We start from the raw sequence: 15,630 nt of genomic DNA on the forward strand, positions 1-15,630 counted from the left end.
TCTTGAACACCATTGAAAGTCAATGGAGACGGATCAGTTTTCTATTGTGCCAGAGAAAACGGATCCGTCCCCATCGACTTACATTGTGTCCAGGACGGATCCGTTTGGCTCAGTTTCGTCAAGCGGACAGTAAAACACTGCAGGCAGCGTTTTGGTGTCCGCCTCCAGAGCGGAATGGAGACTGAACGGAGACAAACTGATGCATTCTGAGCAGATCCTTTTCCATTCAGCATGCATTAGGGCAAAACTGATCCGTTTTGGACCACCTGTGAGAGCCCTGAACGGATCTCAGAAACGGAAAGCCAAAACGCCAGTGTGAAAGTAGCCTTAGAAAGTACAATCCCTCATATGGCTATGTGAACGGAAACATAAAAAAGTTATGACTCAGAGAAGACAGGGAAAAAGACTGAAAAAAATAAAATAAAAACAGTGAAAGAAAATGTTGTTTTTTTACATTGCCATATACTGACCCCCCATATTTTTTTTTTATAATTATGTCTACCGAGTTGTGTGGAGACTTATTTTTTGCAGGACAATCGGGAGTTTTATTGATATCATTTTGGAGTGTGTTTGACTTTTATTTTAATACATTTTTTTGGGCAAGAAAAGTGATGAAAAAAAATGGGGAATCAGCCATTGTGATATTTTTTTCCATTATGCCATTTGCCATATGGGATGAATAATTTTATATTTTAATAGTATGGGCGTTTTCAAATGCGACGATGCCCATGATGTGGGGGTGATTTAATTTTTTTTATATACCAGTATATATATATATTTTTTTTTAAACTTTTTTGTAGCCCCTCTAGAAGGCTACAATATGCAGTACTCAGATTTCTTACAGCTGATTTTCATAGAGGTACAGTATAAGCTCCAACTGCAGTTATCCTATGTCGGCCTGCCACTTGTTGGCCAACATAGGAACTGCAGCTCTAATACACTGGGTCTCTTCAGAGACTCAGCGTATTATAATTAATGACCTCCTCACAAGGGAGCCAGTCTTAGGCATCTTGCACACGAACATTGTGTGCCTGTGGCCGTATTGTGGCCCGCATATGGTGGATCCACAATACACGGGCACCGGCCTGTGTGCACTCCTTGAATGGGTCCGCAATAATGGAGATGCGGAACGGAAGCACAAATCAGAACCCCACAGAAGCACTACAGAGTACTTCCGTGTAGGGTTGTTTCGGGTATCAAACTTTCGATATCCAATACGATACTTTTAGCCCGGTGTCTATACGATACCGGGATTTGTCTTTTATCGATACTAGGCTGTGCTACTGCACAGCCCAGTATCAGAGAACATGGATTGCGCTGCTCTCAGCGCGGCCATGTTCCCTCAGCAGCACAGGGAAGAAGGAAGCAGTCTCTCTCTCTCCCCCTGTACTGCTGCTGCCACCAATTAGAGGAGAGAGGACAAAAGAAGGGGAGGGGAGGGGCTGTGGCCACCAATGATAACTAACGTTTAATACATTACAAATGCAGCTGGCGGCAGAAACACATTGCCGGAACCCGACCTCTGACAGGGCGCTGCTGTGCCACACCTGAGGGTTTAACTGCCGCTGATCGCAGCGCCCTGTCAGAGGTCGGGTGCTGGCAATGTGTTTCTGCCGCCGGCTGTATTTGTATATTAAAGGTTAAGTATCATTGGTGGCGCAGTGCGCCCTCCCCCCTGTCCCCAGCATTAAAAACATTTGTGGCCACAGGGTCCCCTCTCCTCCTCTCATTGGTGGCAGAGGCAGCTTCTGATCGGAGCCCCAGTAGTGTAATTGCGGGACTCCGATCGGTTACCATGGCAGCCAGGACGCTACTGAAGCCCTGGCTGCCATGGTAAGTTCCCTGCTGCTGTGTGTACTATGCACAGGGAGAGTGTGAGGTCCTATTCACCCTAATAGAGATCTATTAGGGTGAATAGGACAAGGGATTAAGGCTAGGTCTACACGATGACATTTGTCGAGCGACAATTTTTATAATGGTGGTCTATGGTGGATTTTTCTGTGACTGTCGCGTCGCAGCATGTCGCAGTGCGACACCATAGACTACCATTATAAAAATTGTTGCGCGACAAATGTCATTGTGTAGACCTAGCCTAAAAGATCCCAGATTCTAGCCCCTAAGGGGGAAATAGTTATTAAATAAACTGTAAAAAAAATAATTCAGCATAAATCACCCAGTTTTACATATAAAACATATACAATAAATGAAATATTTCATATCGCCACGTCCGAAAAGTCCAAACTAATAAAATATTTAAAAAATATCTCCTATGCGGTGAACGCCATAAAAGAACAAAAAATAAAATAAAAACTGTGCGATTCGTCACCTTGTCCCCCCCAAAAAATAGGATCGGACTGTTCAATTATGTGCCGGACGTTCTATAAAATGCGGAATGCATGCTGCTTTTTTTGGCATTTTTTTTTTCCGCGTGGTATTGAGTATTGCAATACTTTTTTATGGTATCGAAACCGAATCAAAATTTTGGTATCAAGACAACCCTACTTCCGTGGTGTTTCTGTCCGTGCCTCCGCACCGCCACACAGACATTGCCCATGAATTGGGGACCGCATATTGCAGTCCCCAATGCACGCAACGGATGCACAACGTTCGTGTGCAAGAGGCCTTAAGCCGAAAGCATGCGGTTCTGGGTTTTCCACCATTTAGATGCAGTGGTCACACTTGAACACGGCATCTTAAGTATTAAATGCCTACAACTGGCATTATTGTTGGTCGCAGACATGAGCCGTGGGCCTCTGCTGTTTGAAACAGCAGAAACCAGCTGGCTATGGCGCCCACTGAAAGGGCGGGCGGGATGTTTAAAGACCCTGGGAGCCTAAGGGTTAAATAATAAAAAATACATTTAAAACTTAACTGTTGATTTACTAAGGCCTCTTTCACACGGGCGTTGCGGGAAAATGTGCGGGTGTGTTGCGGGAACACCCGTGATTTTTCCGCGCGAGTGCAAAACATTGTAATGCGTTTTGCACTCGCCTGAGAAAAAACGCGCGTGTTTGGTACCCAAACCCGAACTTCTTCACAGAAGTTCTGGCTTGGGATCGGTGTTCTATAGATTGTATTATTTTCCCTTATAACATGGTTATAAGGGAAAATAATAGCATTCTGAATACAGAATGCATAGTACAATAGGGCTGGAGGGGTTAAAAAATATATATATAATATATAATAATTTATGTGAAGAAATCCCCCATTTTCTAAAGTGACCGGCAAAAACACCCAAACTTATGGAACTATTTTGGGCAGCTCACCCAGGGTGAACCGGTCACAGAAGACTTCCATGTCTCTTTGAGAACCCCTAAACCGATCTGGGTGAAATTTGAATATGTTGATCACCCAGACCGGGGCTATCAGGGGACATATGATTTGTGGGGATACCTCATGTATAAAGGTGTGTTCCAGATATTGGGGATTTGCATGCTTTATTAAGGGAATCATCTTAAAAAGTTATTGGCATTTCATATGGAATTCGGCTACTTCAACTGCCGAACGGAGCGCTATGTGACGGACCATGTGATGACCGGAGTGACGTCACCACAGGTCCTTTTCCTGCACACAGCAAAAAAGAAGACAGAAGAGATGCCGGCAGCGCGATCAAGTGGATTAAGGCGAGTTAAATTATTATTTATTTTTTAACCCCTCCAGCCCTACTTTACTATGCATTCTGTATTCAGAATACATTTATATTCCCTTATAACCGAGTTATAAGGGAAAATAATAATGATCATGTCCCCATCCCGATCGTCTACTAGCAACCGTGCTTTTGATTTTCACGCAACCCCATTCATTTCTATGGGGCCTGCGTTACGTGAAAAACGCACAAAGAGGAGCATGCTGCGATTTTCACGCAACGCACAAGTCATGCGTGAAAATCACCGCTCATGTGCACAGCCGCATAGAAATGAATGGGTCAGGATTCAGTGCTTTAACTGCAGATGGTCAGCTTTAATTTGAGGGTATTTACATCCAAATCAGGTGAACGGTGTAGGAATTACAACAGTTTCCATATGTGCCTCCCACTTGTTAAGGGACCAAAAGTAATGGGACAATTGGCTTGTCAGCTGTTCCACGGCCAGGTGTGTTATTTCCTCATTATCCCAATTACAATGAGCAGATAAAAGGTCCAGAGTTCATTTCAAGTGTGCTCTTTGCACCCCATGCCATCTCCCTTCTGCATGGGGCTGCAGTGCACCGCTCCATTCTCCGCTATGGGGCTGACGTAGAAAGAGAACAATCTCATAGAAGTGAGCGGAGTGGTGGAACAACATATGCGCTGCACCTCCATTCAGAGGGCTGATTTGGGGACCCCCTTCTCAGGATTGCTATGGGTCCCAGCAGTCAGACACGCCAGGATCCCACATTCCATTTTTTTGTGGAATAACCTCCTTAACCATTAGTGCTTTTAAAGCATATTCCAGCAGTTGGAAACCTATGGCACTACAGCTGTTGTGAAACTACAACTCCCAGCATGCTCTATTCACTTCTATGGGAGTTCTGACAACAGTCAAGCAAGTGTGCATGCTGGGAGTTGTAGTGCACAACAGCTGGAGTTTTCTGAGCCCTGGTATATTCACACATGGCAGAAGAGGGGTAACCTGAAGCTTCTGGGCCCCAATACAAAATGTGTAAGAGGACCCCCACCTACCATGTGCTATTTAAAATACTGGCACCTATGGCAAAGGACCAGCAGGGCTCGGGCATGACTTCTACCTGGTCACCCATTATAGCTATGCTCCTGTGTGGCAGATTTGATGTAAACATTTCTGCAACCAAACATCACCCCCATTATCGGGCACACGAATGTCGGCCAGTCACACACTTGAGAGTACCCTAGGGTTGATCCTACTGTGCAGAGAAATCACACTGCATAGGCAATGGCATGCAGGTGAAGAACTGGAGCAAGCGTCCTGTCCCCATAGCAACACCGCCCCCCACATACAGAGAACTGCGGGCACCCACTGCACAGTTGTGTGCCCCTTTCCTTTACATACACCCTGAGCACTGTACATGCACTCACCGGCCCTTGTTGTCCCTGACAGAAAACAGAGGCTCCTGCGTCCTGAGGAGAAGTAGTTCATTCCTGAAACATTTTAAACATGGCGCCGTAGCTCCTCCCTCCCGAGCTTTCCTTCAAGGAATCGGGGTGAACTGATGTGGGAGGGTAAGGTGAAGCCAGAGCGGAGACATTTCTGGGGGCAGAGTCTAATGCAATCCTTAGCTCTAGCAAACAAACACAGCTCGGTTTGGACATGCGCAGTGGTGACCAGTCGATGTGTGGTAATGCCGCGGGAGGGCGCGCCGCGCGCATTGAGCGGGAAGACAGGCGGGCTGCCCACCATGCATACACTCACCTCACCAGGAGTATAGCCACAAGCCAGCATGGAGGTTCATGGCTAGCCTCAGGCTATGCTGTAAATATATGACGGCTGTTTCTGCAAGGGCTCCTTCTCATAGCTATTGAAAATGACAGACCACAGGAATTTTCCTGTTTGTTTCTGTAACAAATCTAGTAACTTCTAATACAGGGTGTTATCAAGTTTCAGTTTTCGCCTCAGGCCATGATGATGGACCATGTGATGAGCGCAGTGACATCACCAAAGGTCCTTTTCCTCCCAGGTCCCCAAAGAAGACGAGCCGGGCTGCGCAAACAAGTGAATGAGGTGAGTTTAATATTATTATTATTTTTTTAACCCTTCCATCCCTAATTTACTTAGCATTCTGTATTAAGAATTCTATTATTTCCCCTTATAACCATGTTAGAAGGGAAAATATTAAAATCTACAGAATACCTAACCCAAACTTCTGTGAAGAAGTTTGGGTATGGGTACCACATTAAGTTTTTTCTCACGTGCGTGCAAAATGCATTGCACTCGTGCGGAAAAAAAACTGAAAAACGCAATCGCATTCAATACTCGCCCCACTCACGGGCAAAATCACTCAATTTTCCCGCGACGCACCCGGATCCTATCCGGCCCTCACACGCGACGCCCGTGTGAAAGAGACCTCAATGTGCCGTCAGTATTACAGGCAGGTCTAATTTATCGCTGTGTACGTAAGTGTGCAGTGAACCAAGACTCATAGTTAATCCATTCTATTAGCTATAGAGTTACATCAGTATTACAAGCCATTGTTACTTTTAGGCAGATTGGCCTGGGTATACCAGATTTAGAGTCCATTCACACGTCCGCAATTTAGTAATCCGCATCCGTTTCCGCAAAATTGCGGAACAGATGTGGACCCATTCATTCCACAAAATATGCATACAGCCTTCAGTGTGCTGTCCGCATCCGCACTTCCGTTCCGTTATGCGGATCCAATATAGCCACCTTTCTTTGCAAGGACACTCAAAAGCCTGCCATCCATGGATTCTGTCAGTGTTTTGATCTGTTCACCATCAACATTGCGTGCAGCAGCAACCACAGAATCCCAGACACTGTTCAGAGAGGTGTACTGTTTTCCCTCCTTGTAAATCTCACATTTGATGATGGACCACAGGTTCTCAATGGGGTTCAGATCAGGTGAACAAGGAGGCCATGTCATTAGATTTTCTTCTTTTATACCCTTTCTTGCCAGCCACGCTGTGGAGTACTTGGACGCGTGTGATGGAGCATTGTCCTGCATGAAAATCATGTTTTTCTTGAAGGATGCAGACTTCTTCCTGTACCACTGCTTGAAGAAGGTGTCTTCCAGAAACTGACAGTAGGACTGGGAGTTGAGCTTGACTCCATCCTCAACCCGAAAAGGCCCCACAAGCTCATCTTTGATGATACCAGCCCAAACCAGTACTCCACCTCCACCTTGCTGGCGTCTGAGTCGGACTGGAGCTCTCTGCCCTTTACCAATCAAGACTCACTCTCATTTCATCAGTCCATAAAACCATAGAAAAATCAGTCTTGAGATATTTCTTGGCCCAGTCTTGACGTTTCAGCTTGTGTGTCTTGTTCAGTGGTGGTCGTCTTTCAGCCTTTCTTACCTTGGCCATGTCTCTGAGTATTGCACACCTTGTGCTTTTGGGCACTCCAGTGATGTTGCAGCTCTGAAATATGGCCAAACTGGTGGCAAGTGGCATCTTGGCAGCTGCACGCTTGACTTTTCTCAGTTCATGGGCAGTTATTTTGCGCCTTGGTTTTTCCACACGCTTCTTGCGACCCTGTTGACTATTTTGAATGAAACGCTTGATTGTTCGATGATCACGCTTCGGATGCTTTGCAATTTTAAGAGTGCTGCATCCCTCTGCAAGATATCTCACTATTTTTGACTTTTCTGAGCCTGTCAAGTCCTTCTTTTGACCCATTTTGCCAAAGGAAAGGAAGTTGCCTGATAATTATGCACACCTAATATAGGGTGTTGATGTCATTAGACCACACCCCTTCTCATTACAGAGATGCACATCACCTAATATGCTTAATTGGTAGTAGGCTTTCGAGCCTATACAGCTTGGAGTAAGACAACATGCATAAAGAGGATGATGTGGTCAAAATACTCATTTGCCTAATAATTCTGCACTCCCTGTATGTACTGTAGGAAGGCGCAAGGGTCCGTCATTGACGGAAGGTATGTGTGACCGAGATTCCTGGCCTCGGTGAGGTAAGAGCCGGTAATTTTAAGTGTCCGCGGCAGTTAGTGCTGACTGACACTATTTGTTATTTAGTATGGCTGTAGAGCCGATTCGGCTCTTATTGGGAGCAGCCAAAGTGCAGGGTGGGTGGCTTCTCCCCGCGCTCCAGGCCGAGTTTTGACTGAGATATAAAAACCCAGCCAGCAGTCTCAGCTGAGTGGATTATCCTCCACTTCACAGTGAAGCTGTGGAGACGCTGTGGTTTTGGGAGCTCTCTGCGCTGAGGTCTGAAGGCTGTGTGTCAGGCGAGCAGGCCGACTTTCTGAGGCTGAGCATTCACCCGGGTGCGAACTGACACCCAAGATACCAGGTGAATGTTATTTAGTTTTTTCTGTGTGTGAACAAGCACCAAGCCTGAAAAGGGACTGTTGTGTTATATTATGAGTGTGAGTAAACACTGAGGATGGTTTTAAAACCTGGTCCATTGCCTGTATATTGTGTCCGCTAACCTGCCTACCAGAGCAAATCCCCACAGTACACAAAACATTTTCCCCTCACCCATGACGGCACCCCATGCGACCAGGGACCTCCCATCCGGGACAGGAAACCTGAGAAGATAAAAGGTTCACACCCCCACCAAGCACCAGTTCAGGTTTCCTGTCCTCCGGATAGGAAGTCCTTGGGAAGCTTCACGTTGGTTCTCACCTGCAGCCGGGGGGAGGCCCAGGTTCTTATTCGGTGGGTGGCCTCCCCCAGGTGGCGTTATGCTCTTCGGGGCTGCTGCCTTTAGTCTGGGCTTCTTCCCCCACATCCTGGCGCTGGCCTGAGGGAGCCGCTGTGGCCGTGTTCAGGCGGCTTCCCTCCTTGCTCCCGGGTTGCCCGTCTCCTGTCGGCGTCGGAAGGGGCGTCTGCGCATGCGCGCGCCTAGACGCGGGGGGGCGGTGCTTGACCCGGAAGTCGGGTTAAGCGCCGATGTGTGCCCTGGCGCGTCTTTTAAAATATAAATGGGGCAGAGGGGGGGAACCCAGCCGGCTGATGTGGCACACAGTGTGGTGCTGAAGAGGCTCTTTGTTTTCAGCAAGATGTCAGAGCCGGCAGACGGACGCGCCGAACCCCTGGAACCCGCGAGTCCGGTACCAGTCCTGAAGAGTGGGGGCTAAAAAAGGTGGTGAGATATATCCTTTTTATTAATGGGGTGTTATCTGCTTGATTTGTGTAGGTGGCAAAGCCCCCCAAAAAAGCGGCCTCTAAAACGAAGCATAAGGAGTGTGCAGGATGTAAGACTTCCCCTAGCTTCCTCCTATTCTAAGCCGTTATGCACCCCATGTATCGATAAGTTGGTGGCGGAGGAGTCACGGAGCCTTTCCAGGAATATGCGATCTTTAATAAGATCTGAAGTGAAAGCCTCCTTAAAATCCTTAAGTACGAATCGCCCGCGGTCTCCGGTAAATCTCCGGATATTAGGGATTCGGATATAGACCATTCTGACGTGGAGGAAAGAGAAGCAGGCCAGTTACTCTCTGACACTACTTCGTCAGCAGAAAAAGAAACAGGGGGTTCCTACTTCTCGCCCGAAGATACCCAAAACCTCCTTAAAGCGGTCAGAGCAACTATGCAGTTAGAAGAGGTGAAACGGGCTAAGTCGACAGCAGACGTTGCCTTTCAGGGGTTAGGTCCCAGGAAGCAGAGGGTTTTCACCATTCATGAGAATGTGCAGGCATTAATTAAAAAGGAATGGAAGAATCCTGATAGGAAGTTTTTTATTACAAGCTCTGTTAAAAGGAAATATCCCTTTGATGAGAAGGTAGCAGCCTGTTGGGACAAGGCCCCTACTGTTGACGCTCCGGTTGCGAAGATTGCCAAAAAGTCTGCTCTACCGTTTGATGACCTGGGCAGCCTGTCTGATCCTCTGGATAAAAAAGCGGATTTTTATTTGAAGAAGGCCTGGGAATCATCCTCTACCTGCTTGAGGCCAGCGGTTGCTGCGTCATGGGTCTCTAGGTCACTACATATCTGGCTGGAACAGTTAGAACAGCATCTCAGTGAGAAGAAGCCAAGAGAAGAAGTTTTTGGCCTCTCTTCCCATCTTTTTTAAGGCTGTTGATTTTTTAGCCGATACCTCCACAGATATAGTTAGGTTCTCAGCCAGATCATCCGCCTTGTCCAATGCAGCTAGAAGAGCTATTTGGATGAAGTCCTGGAAGGCTGATCAGGGTTCTAAGGCTAGGTTATGCTCTATCCCCTGTGAGGGTGACATGCTCTTTGGATCTTCCCTCGATGATATACTTGAAAAGGCCTCAGACAAGAAGAAGGGTTTTCCAGCTCCTCAACGCCCCCCCCCCTTTTTTCGTAGATACCAAGGCAAAAGGGTAGGCAGTATGATAGAAGGGAAAAGGATAGATTTCCTAAGAAATCCGGAGGTTTTCTTTTTAAACCCCAAGATCAAAGACCCAAAGATAAGCAATGACGCCGAATCCCAGGTAGGGGGAAGATTATCTCTCTTTCTCCCAGCCTGGAAGAACATAACCAAGAACGGCTGGATCCTGGGAGGGATTGGAGAGGGGTTCCGGCTGGAGCTTCTGACCCGTCCCCGGGACTCGTTCAGGCTGACAGATTACCCCAAGGATCTAGTCAAGAGACAGGCCTTAGAGTCAGAGGTCCTGCTGCTTCTGCGAAAAGGGGTGGTTGTCCCGGTTCCGCAGGCAGAGAGGGGCAGGGGTTTTTACTCTCTTTTTTTAGTAAAAAAAACCCAAGGGCTCCTTCCGGGTAATCCTAAACCTGAAGAAATTAAACAGATTCCTCAGCTACAAAAAATTTCGCATGGAGACCATAAGGTCGGCCATAGATCTCCAATCAAAGAATTGCTGGATGGCGACTCTGGACTTAGAGGACGCGTACTACCACGTGCCAATGCATGTGTCCTCCCAAAAATATTTGAGGACAGCAGTCTGGGTTCAGGGGGAATGTCTACACCTGCAATACAGAGCCCTCCCCTTTGGGGTTTCTCAAGCCCCCAGAATCTTCACAAAGGTGATTGCGGAAGTAGCCTCCTTCCTAAGGTTGTCAGGGGTTCCGTTGCTGCCATACTTGGACGACTTCCTGTTTATTTCCCAGACCAAGGAAGCCTTGATTCAAAACATCGAGGTTTCCTGCGCCCTGTTAAAGAGCCTGGGCTGGAAAATAAATTGGAAAAAGTCTTGCCTAACACCATCCCAGAGTTGTGTATTTTTAGGCATCCTTTTAGACTCCCGAGTAAAAAAGTCCTTCCTCCCGTCCGCCAAGATATTCTCCATCAGGGAGCATGTTTTGGATCTTTTCAGATCCTACCTCTGTTCGTTCAGGAGGGCAATGGCAGTGCTGGGCCACCTGACAGCAACCTTTCCAGCGGTCCTATATGCACAGGCTCATACAAGGAAGCTACAGTCATGCATCCTGCGCCAGTGGGACGGCTGCAAGCAGTCGTTGGACCGGCTTTTCCACTTAAACGCAGAGGCGAGAGTGTCTCTTCTTTGGTGGACTGTGACAGAGAATCTCTCAGCAGGAGTACCATGGGCCTTTCAGGATCCGATAGTAATAACAACGGACGCCAGCCCGTGGGGTTGGGGGGCCCACTCGGAGAACAAGGGTTGGCAAGGGAGGTGGGATTTGAATACCAGGAACTTCAAAGAACTGAAAGCAGTAGAAATGGCCTTAAAAGCGATAGCTCCAGACATATCCTTCAGAAACATAGTTCTATACTCAGACAACTTGACTACAGTGGCATACATCAACCATCAAGGCGGAACAAGAGTACCTTCTCTGGCAATACTCTGCCACCAGATCTTTCAGCTAGCAGAACAGAAACATCTATCCCTGTCGGCAGTCCACATAAAGGGGAAAGAGAACATAGTAGCCGATTTTCTGAGTCGCACCCAGCTAAAGCAGGGGGACTGGTGCCTAAACTCAGAGGTCTTCTCCCAGTTAACGCAGAAATTTGGCCTCCCTACGGTCGACCTATTTGCCTCCAGAAAGAACAGGAAAGTGGAAAGGTTCTTTTCCATAAATCGTCTGGACGATCCAACAGCTTTAGACGGATTAGCACAGAACTGGACTCAGGAGGAGGGTTATGCCTTCCCTCCGTTTTCCCTAATTCCGCAGGTCCTGAAAAAAGTCCAGAGGGAGAAAGCAACGATTACCCTAGTGGCCCCAGTTTGGCCGAAAAGGTCCTGGTACTCCTGCCTCCTAGACCTAGCAATAGCCCCCCCTTGGATTCTGCCCCCTCAGGAGGATCTATTATATCAAGGCCCGATCCTGCATCCCAATCCAGGAATTTTGCATCTGGCAGCATGGAGGCTGAGAGGGAGATTTGGTTAGGTCGGGGTCTGTCCCAATCTGTAGTTTCCACCATTTTGAGAAGTAGGAAAGCCACCACGGCCAGGAAATATAATAAAATCTGGGAAGTCTTTTCCTCCTTTTTAGGGATCAGTCCTGACCCCTTCTCTCCTCCAAATGTCTCTAGGGTCCTAGATTTTTTACAAGCTGGCTTGGATAAGGGGCTTAGGGCTTCCACCCTAAGAGTACATGTGGCAGCCTTGAGTTACTTCTTCGATTCCCAGCTGGCCCTGCATCCTTGGGTTAAAAGGTTTCTGTCAGCAGCCTCCAGGATCTGCCCTTCGATAAGACCCTGTCACAAAAACCTTTTGAGCCCTTGTCAGACATGCCCATAGATATGCTCTCTTTCAAGATGTCCTTTTTACTGGCCATTACTTCAGCTAGGAGGATCTCAGAGATTCAGGCTTTCTCTGCTTTTCCTCCTTATACCCAGGTTTTGGACGAAAAAGTTATTATTAGGCCTCTCCCGTCCTTCCAGCCAAAGGTGGTTTCGGACTTCCATAGAAGTCAGGATGTTGTCCTTCCATCTTTTTGCCCTAATCCCTCTAATAGTTTAGAAAAGGAGTATCATTGCCTGGACGTCAAAAGATGTCTGCTTGCTTATTTAGAGTCTACCTCGGCCTGGAGGTTGGAAGAAAACCTCCTTATTCAGTTTTGGGGTAGAAATAAGGGGCGGAAAGGGTCCACGGCGGTTATTGCTAGATGGGTTAAAAGGGCCATTTCCGAAGCCTATTTAGCGCAGGGTCTCTCGCCCCCTTCAGGGTTTGGAGCCCACTCCACCCGAGCGGTAGCTACGTCCTGGGCCGAGAAGGCGGATGCCTCCCTGGCCCAGATTTGTAGAGCAGCAACTTGGAGCTCTCAACATACCTTTTTAAAACATTACAGGCTCCAACTTCACGCGGATTCCGCCTTTGGTAGGAAGGTGCTTCAGGCGGTTTCCCCCCCCCTAGTTTCTCATTAATAGTCTATCTCGCATGGGGTGCCGTCATGGGTGAGGGGAAAACAACATTGCTTACCGGTAATTGTTTTTCTCGATACCCATGACGGCACCCCCAAAATTTTCCCTTCCCTAATATAAAAAAAATAAAAAAATAAAAAGCTTTTAGTTGTCCTTTATTAGGTTATATGCGGAGTAGCCCGCCACTTCCTTATAGGTTTCTGAGAGTTTCTCTCAAGTATTGAAGAGATATAATGTACCGTATTGGATCTCTCTCTTTTTCTTACGTGTATTCACCTCCGGAGTACTGTTTATTACTATCACTGGTGCTTGGTGGGGGTGTGAACCTTTTTATCTTCTCAGGTTTCCTGTCCCGGATGGGAGGTCCCTGGTCGCATGGGGTGCCGTCATGGGTATCGAGAAAAACAATTACCGGTAAGCAATGTTGTTTTCTATTCTTGAAACCGATTATGGAATTAAGACCGTAAGTAAATTTTAAATTATGTATTTGTTTATGTAAATTTTAAAATATTAAATAATAATTATATATTTTTTAACAGAACTGTAGATAATCTGGCTTTCGAGAATTCGGGATCCAGACCTCAATCCACACAGGAGGCAGATCAGCAGGAGGATATGCCTGGAGAATCTTCTGCTACTGAACAGCTCCAGCCTTCAGAGCCTATTGAACCATGTCCTGTAACAGAAGACATCACAGAGGCCACCGCAGAAAGGACCCCAGTTGGTCCAGCACCAGTTTTCCCTTCATCTGGCAGACGAAGGCGACGTCCGCTGATCGCTTCCGATTTAGGTCTTCGAGGCCAGGTTGATACTATGGTCCTCGAATATCTAAATTGGAATCGATCAGACCGCAAGGAAGAAGTGGCTTTTAAAAGGCCTTGCATCATGTGCCAGATGAACGGAAAACGCGGTGCATTTCTGCGGTGGCCTTACTTATTGATCAATTTGCTGGGCCTCAAGAGCCACATGAAGTGGTTAACTGTTTGGAAAAATCAGAGACAGAATGCTAAACATTTTAACCCCTCCTTCCCGTCTTAACAGACCAGACCCCCAAATTGTGCACACCCCTGGCCCTTTTTCAAGGAAATTATTTGATTTTCTAATTTATTTTTTTGTTTATAATAAAAAAATGTTATATTGTTAATAGTTTATATTGTGTATGTATTTTATTAAAAGTGTAATATTTTAAAAAAAGTATATTTTTTATATTGATGACCTATTTAGGTCATTATAATTAAATACATTTTTTATTATAATTTAAGATTTTAATAAGGCCATTGCCAGGCTGTGGCCGTATTGTGGCCCGAAAACAGCATGTCCACAATATGCGAGCACTGGACGTGTGCACCCCGTATCATGAATGTGGACCCATTCCACATCTGGAAGATGCGGTGCTGTGCGGAACGGAAACACTGTTTGGAAGCACTATGGAGTGCTTCCGTGGTGTTTCTGTACGTGCCTCCACATCGCAAAAAAATAGAAAATGTTCTATTTATTTGCGATGCAGACGGATCACAGACCCATTCAAGTTGAAAAGGTCTGGATCCGTCCTGGTCGCCACACGGACGTTGCCTGTGCATTGGGGACTGCAAATTGCGGTTCCCAGTACATGGAACGGCAGCACAATGGAGAATCATCTTTTTAATGATGCGGTACATTTTAATCACACCAATGCTTGAGCAGCATTGGGTAAACAATAGAAGTTATCATGTCCCCTTCACTTTTAGGTTCAGAGTTGAACCCGGACATAACCATATTTTCCCACAGATAGCCCCCTGACAGGAGCATTTCCTGGGGCTCTTTTAATTAAAACTACACACTACCGGGCAGATGCTGTCCCCAAACACAATGTTTGCCGGAATCACCTACACTAATGTGCGGGCTCCTGCGCTGCCCTAGCTAAAAAGGCTAGGGCAGTGCTGAACCCAGCCCATCAGAGCTGGTGATGTCACCAAACACACTGCTTGCAGGAAGCATCTGCCTGGCAGTGTGTTGTTTTAACAAAAAGAACCCTTATCAAGCGCAGGGCAAGGGAGAGCATTGCAGCATGAAATGCTCTTGTCAGGGGGGCTGTCTGGTTGAAAATGATGTTATATACTTACCTTTCCATTACGCCCCATGACAGCACCTGTGAGAAATCCTCCCCCTTCCTGACAGGAAACAGGAACTTCCCAGATCTTTAAATAGGGTTCACCATACTACATCCTCAGTTTCCTCCTGTTACTTGTCCTTAGGATAGGGGGATGCATCTTTCCCGGATTGTTCAGGAGGCTGCAGGGCTTCTAGGGTTTATATGCCATACCTATTAAAAGTTCCTGACAGCGTAAGTCTCCACTAGGAGCCGCTGTAAAAGTCTGGTATATTGCGGTCCTCCTTTTTTTTTATGCCATGGGGGGATGGGATGCCTGGCGGTCACATCGTTACCGTCATACCTGGGGCTGAGCGAAGTTCCAGAGGGAGGAGGAAGGCAATTTGTTGGCAAATCTAACATGTCACTTTATGTGGCAATAACACTTTTACTTATGTAAGCCATTATCAGATTGTTTTCGCGTGACATTGTACTTCATGACAGTGGTAGATTTGAGTCAATATAGTTCACCTTTATTTATGAAAAAAAAAAATTGAGAAAAATACGCAATTTTCTAAATTTATATTTCTCTGCTTTTAAAACAGAAAGTGATACCCCAAAATATTTATTACTTAACATTCCCCATATGTCTACTTTATG

At 46.6% G+C, this 15,630-nt stretch overlaps 1 protein-coding gene across 2 annotated transcripts in view; it reads right to left on the bottom strand.

Moving 5' to 3' along the window:
* The window catches only part of CEP83 (centrosomal protein 83), a 41,598-nt gene extending 36,383 nt beyond the window's left edge, over window positions 1–5,215 (bottom strand). For both annotated transcript variants that reach the window (XM_040408850.1, XM_040408851.1), the window contains exon 1: window positions 5,033–5,215. The gene's annotated coding sequence lies outside the window, so the exon portion shown is untranslated. The remainder of the gene's footprint in view (window positions 1–5,032) is intronic.
* Between the last annotated feature and the right edge of the window lie 10,415 nt (window positions 5,216–15,630).

This window comes from Bufo bufo, chromosome 1, assembly GCF_905171765.1.
Source record: "Bufo bufo chromosome 1, aBufBuf1.1, whole genome shotgun sequence".
Classification (NCBI taxonomy): domain Eukaryota; kingdom Metazoa; phylum Chordata; class Amphibia; order Anura; family Bufonidae; genus Bufo; species Bufo bufo.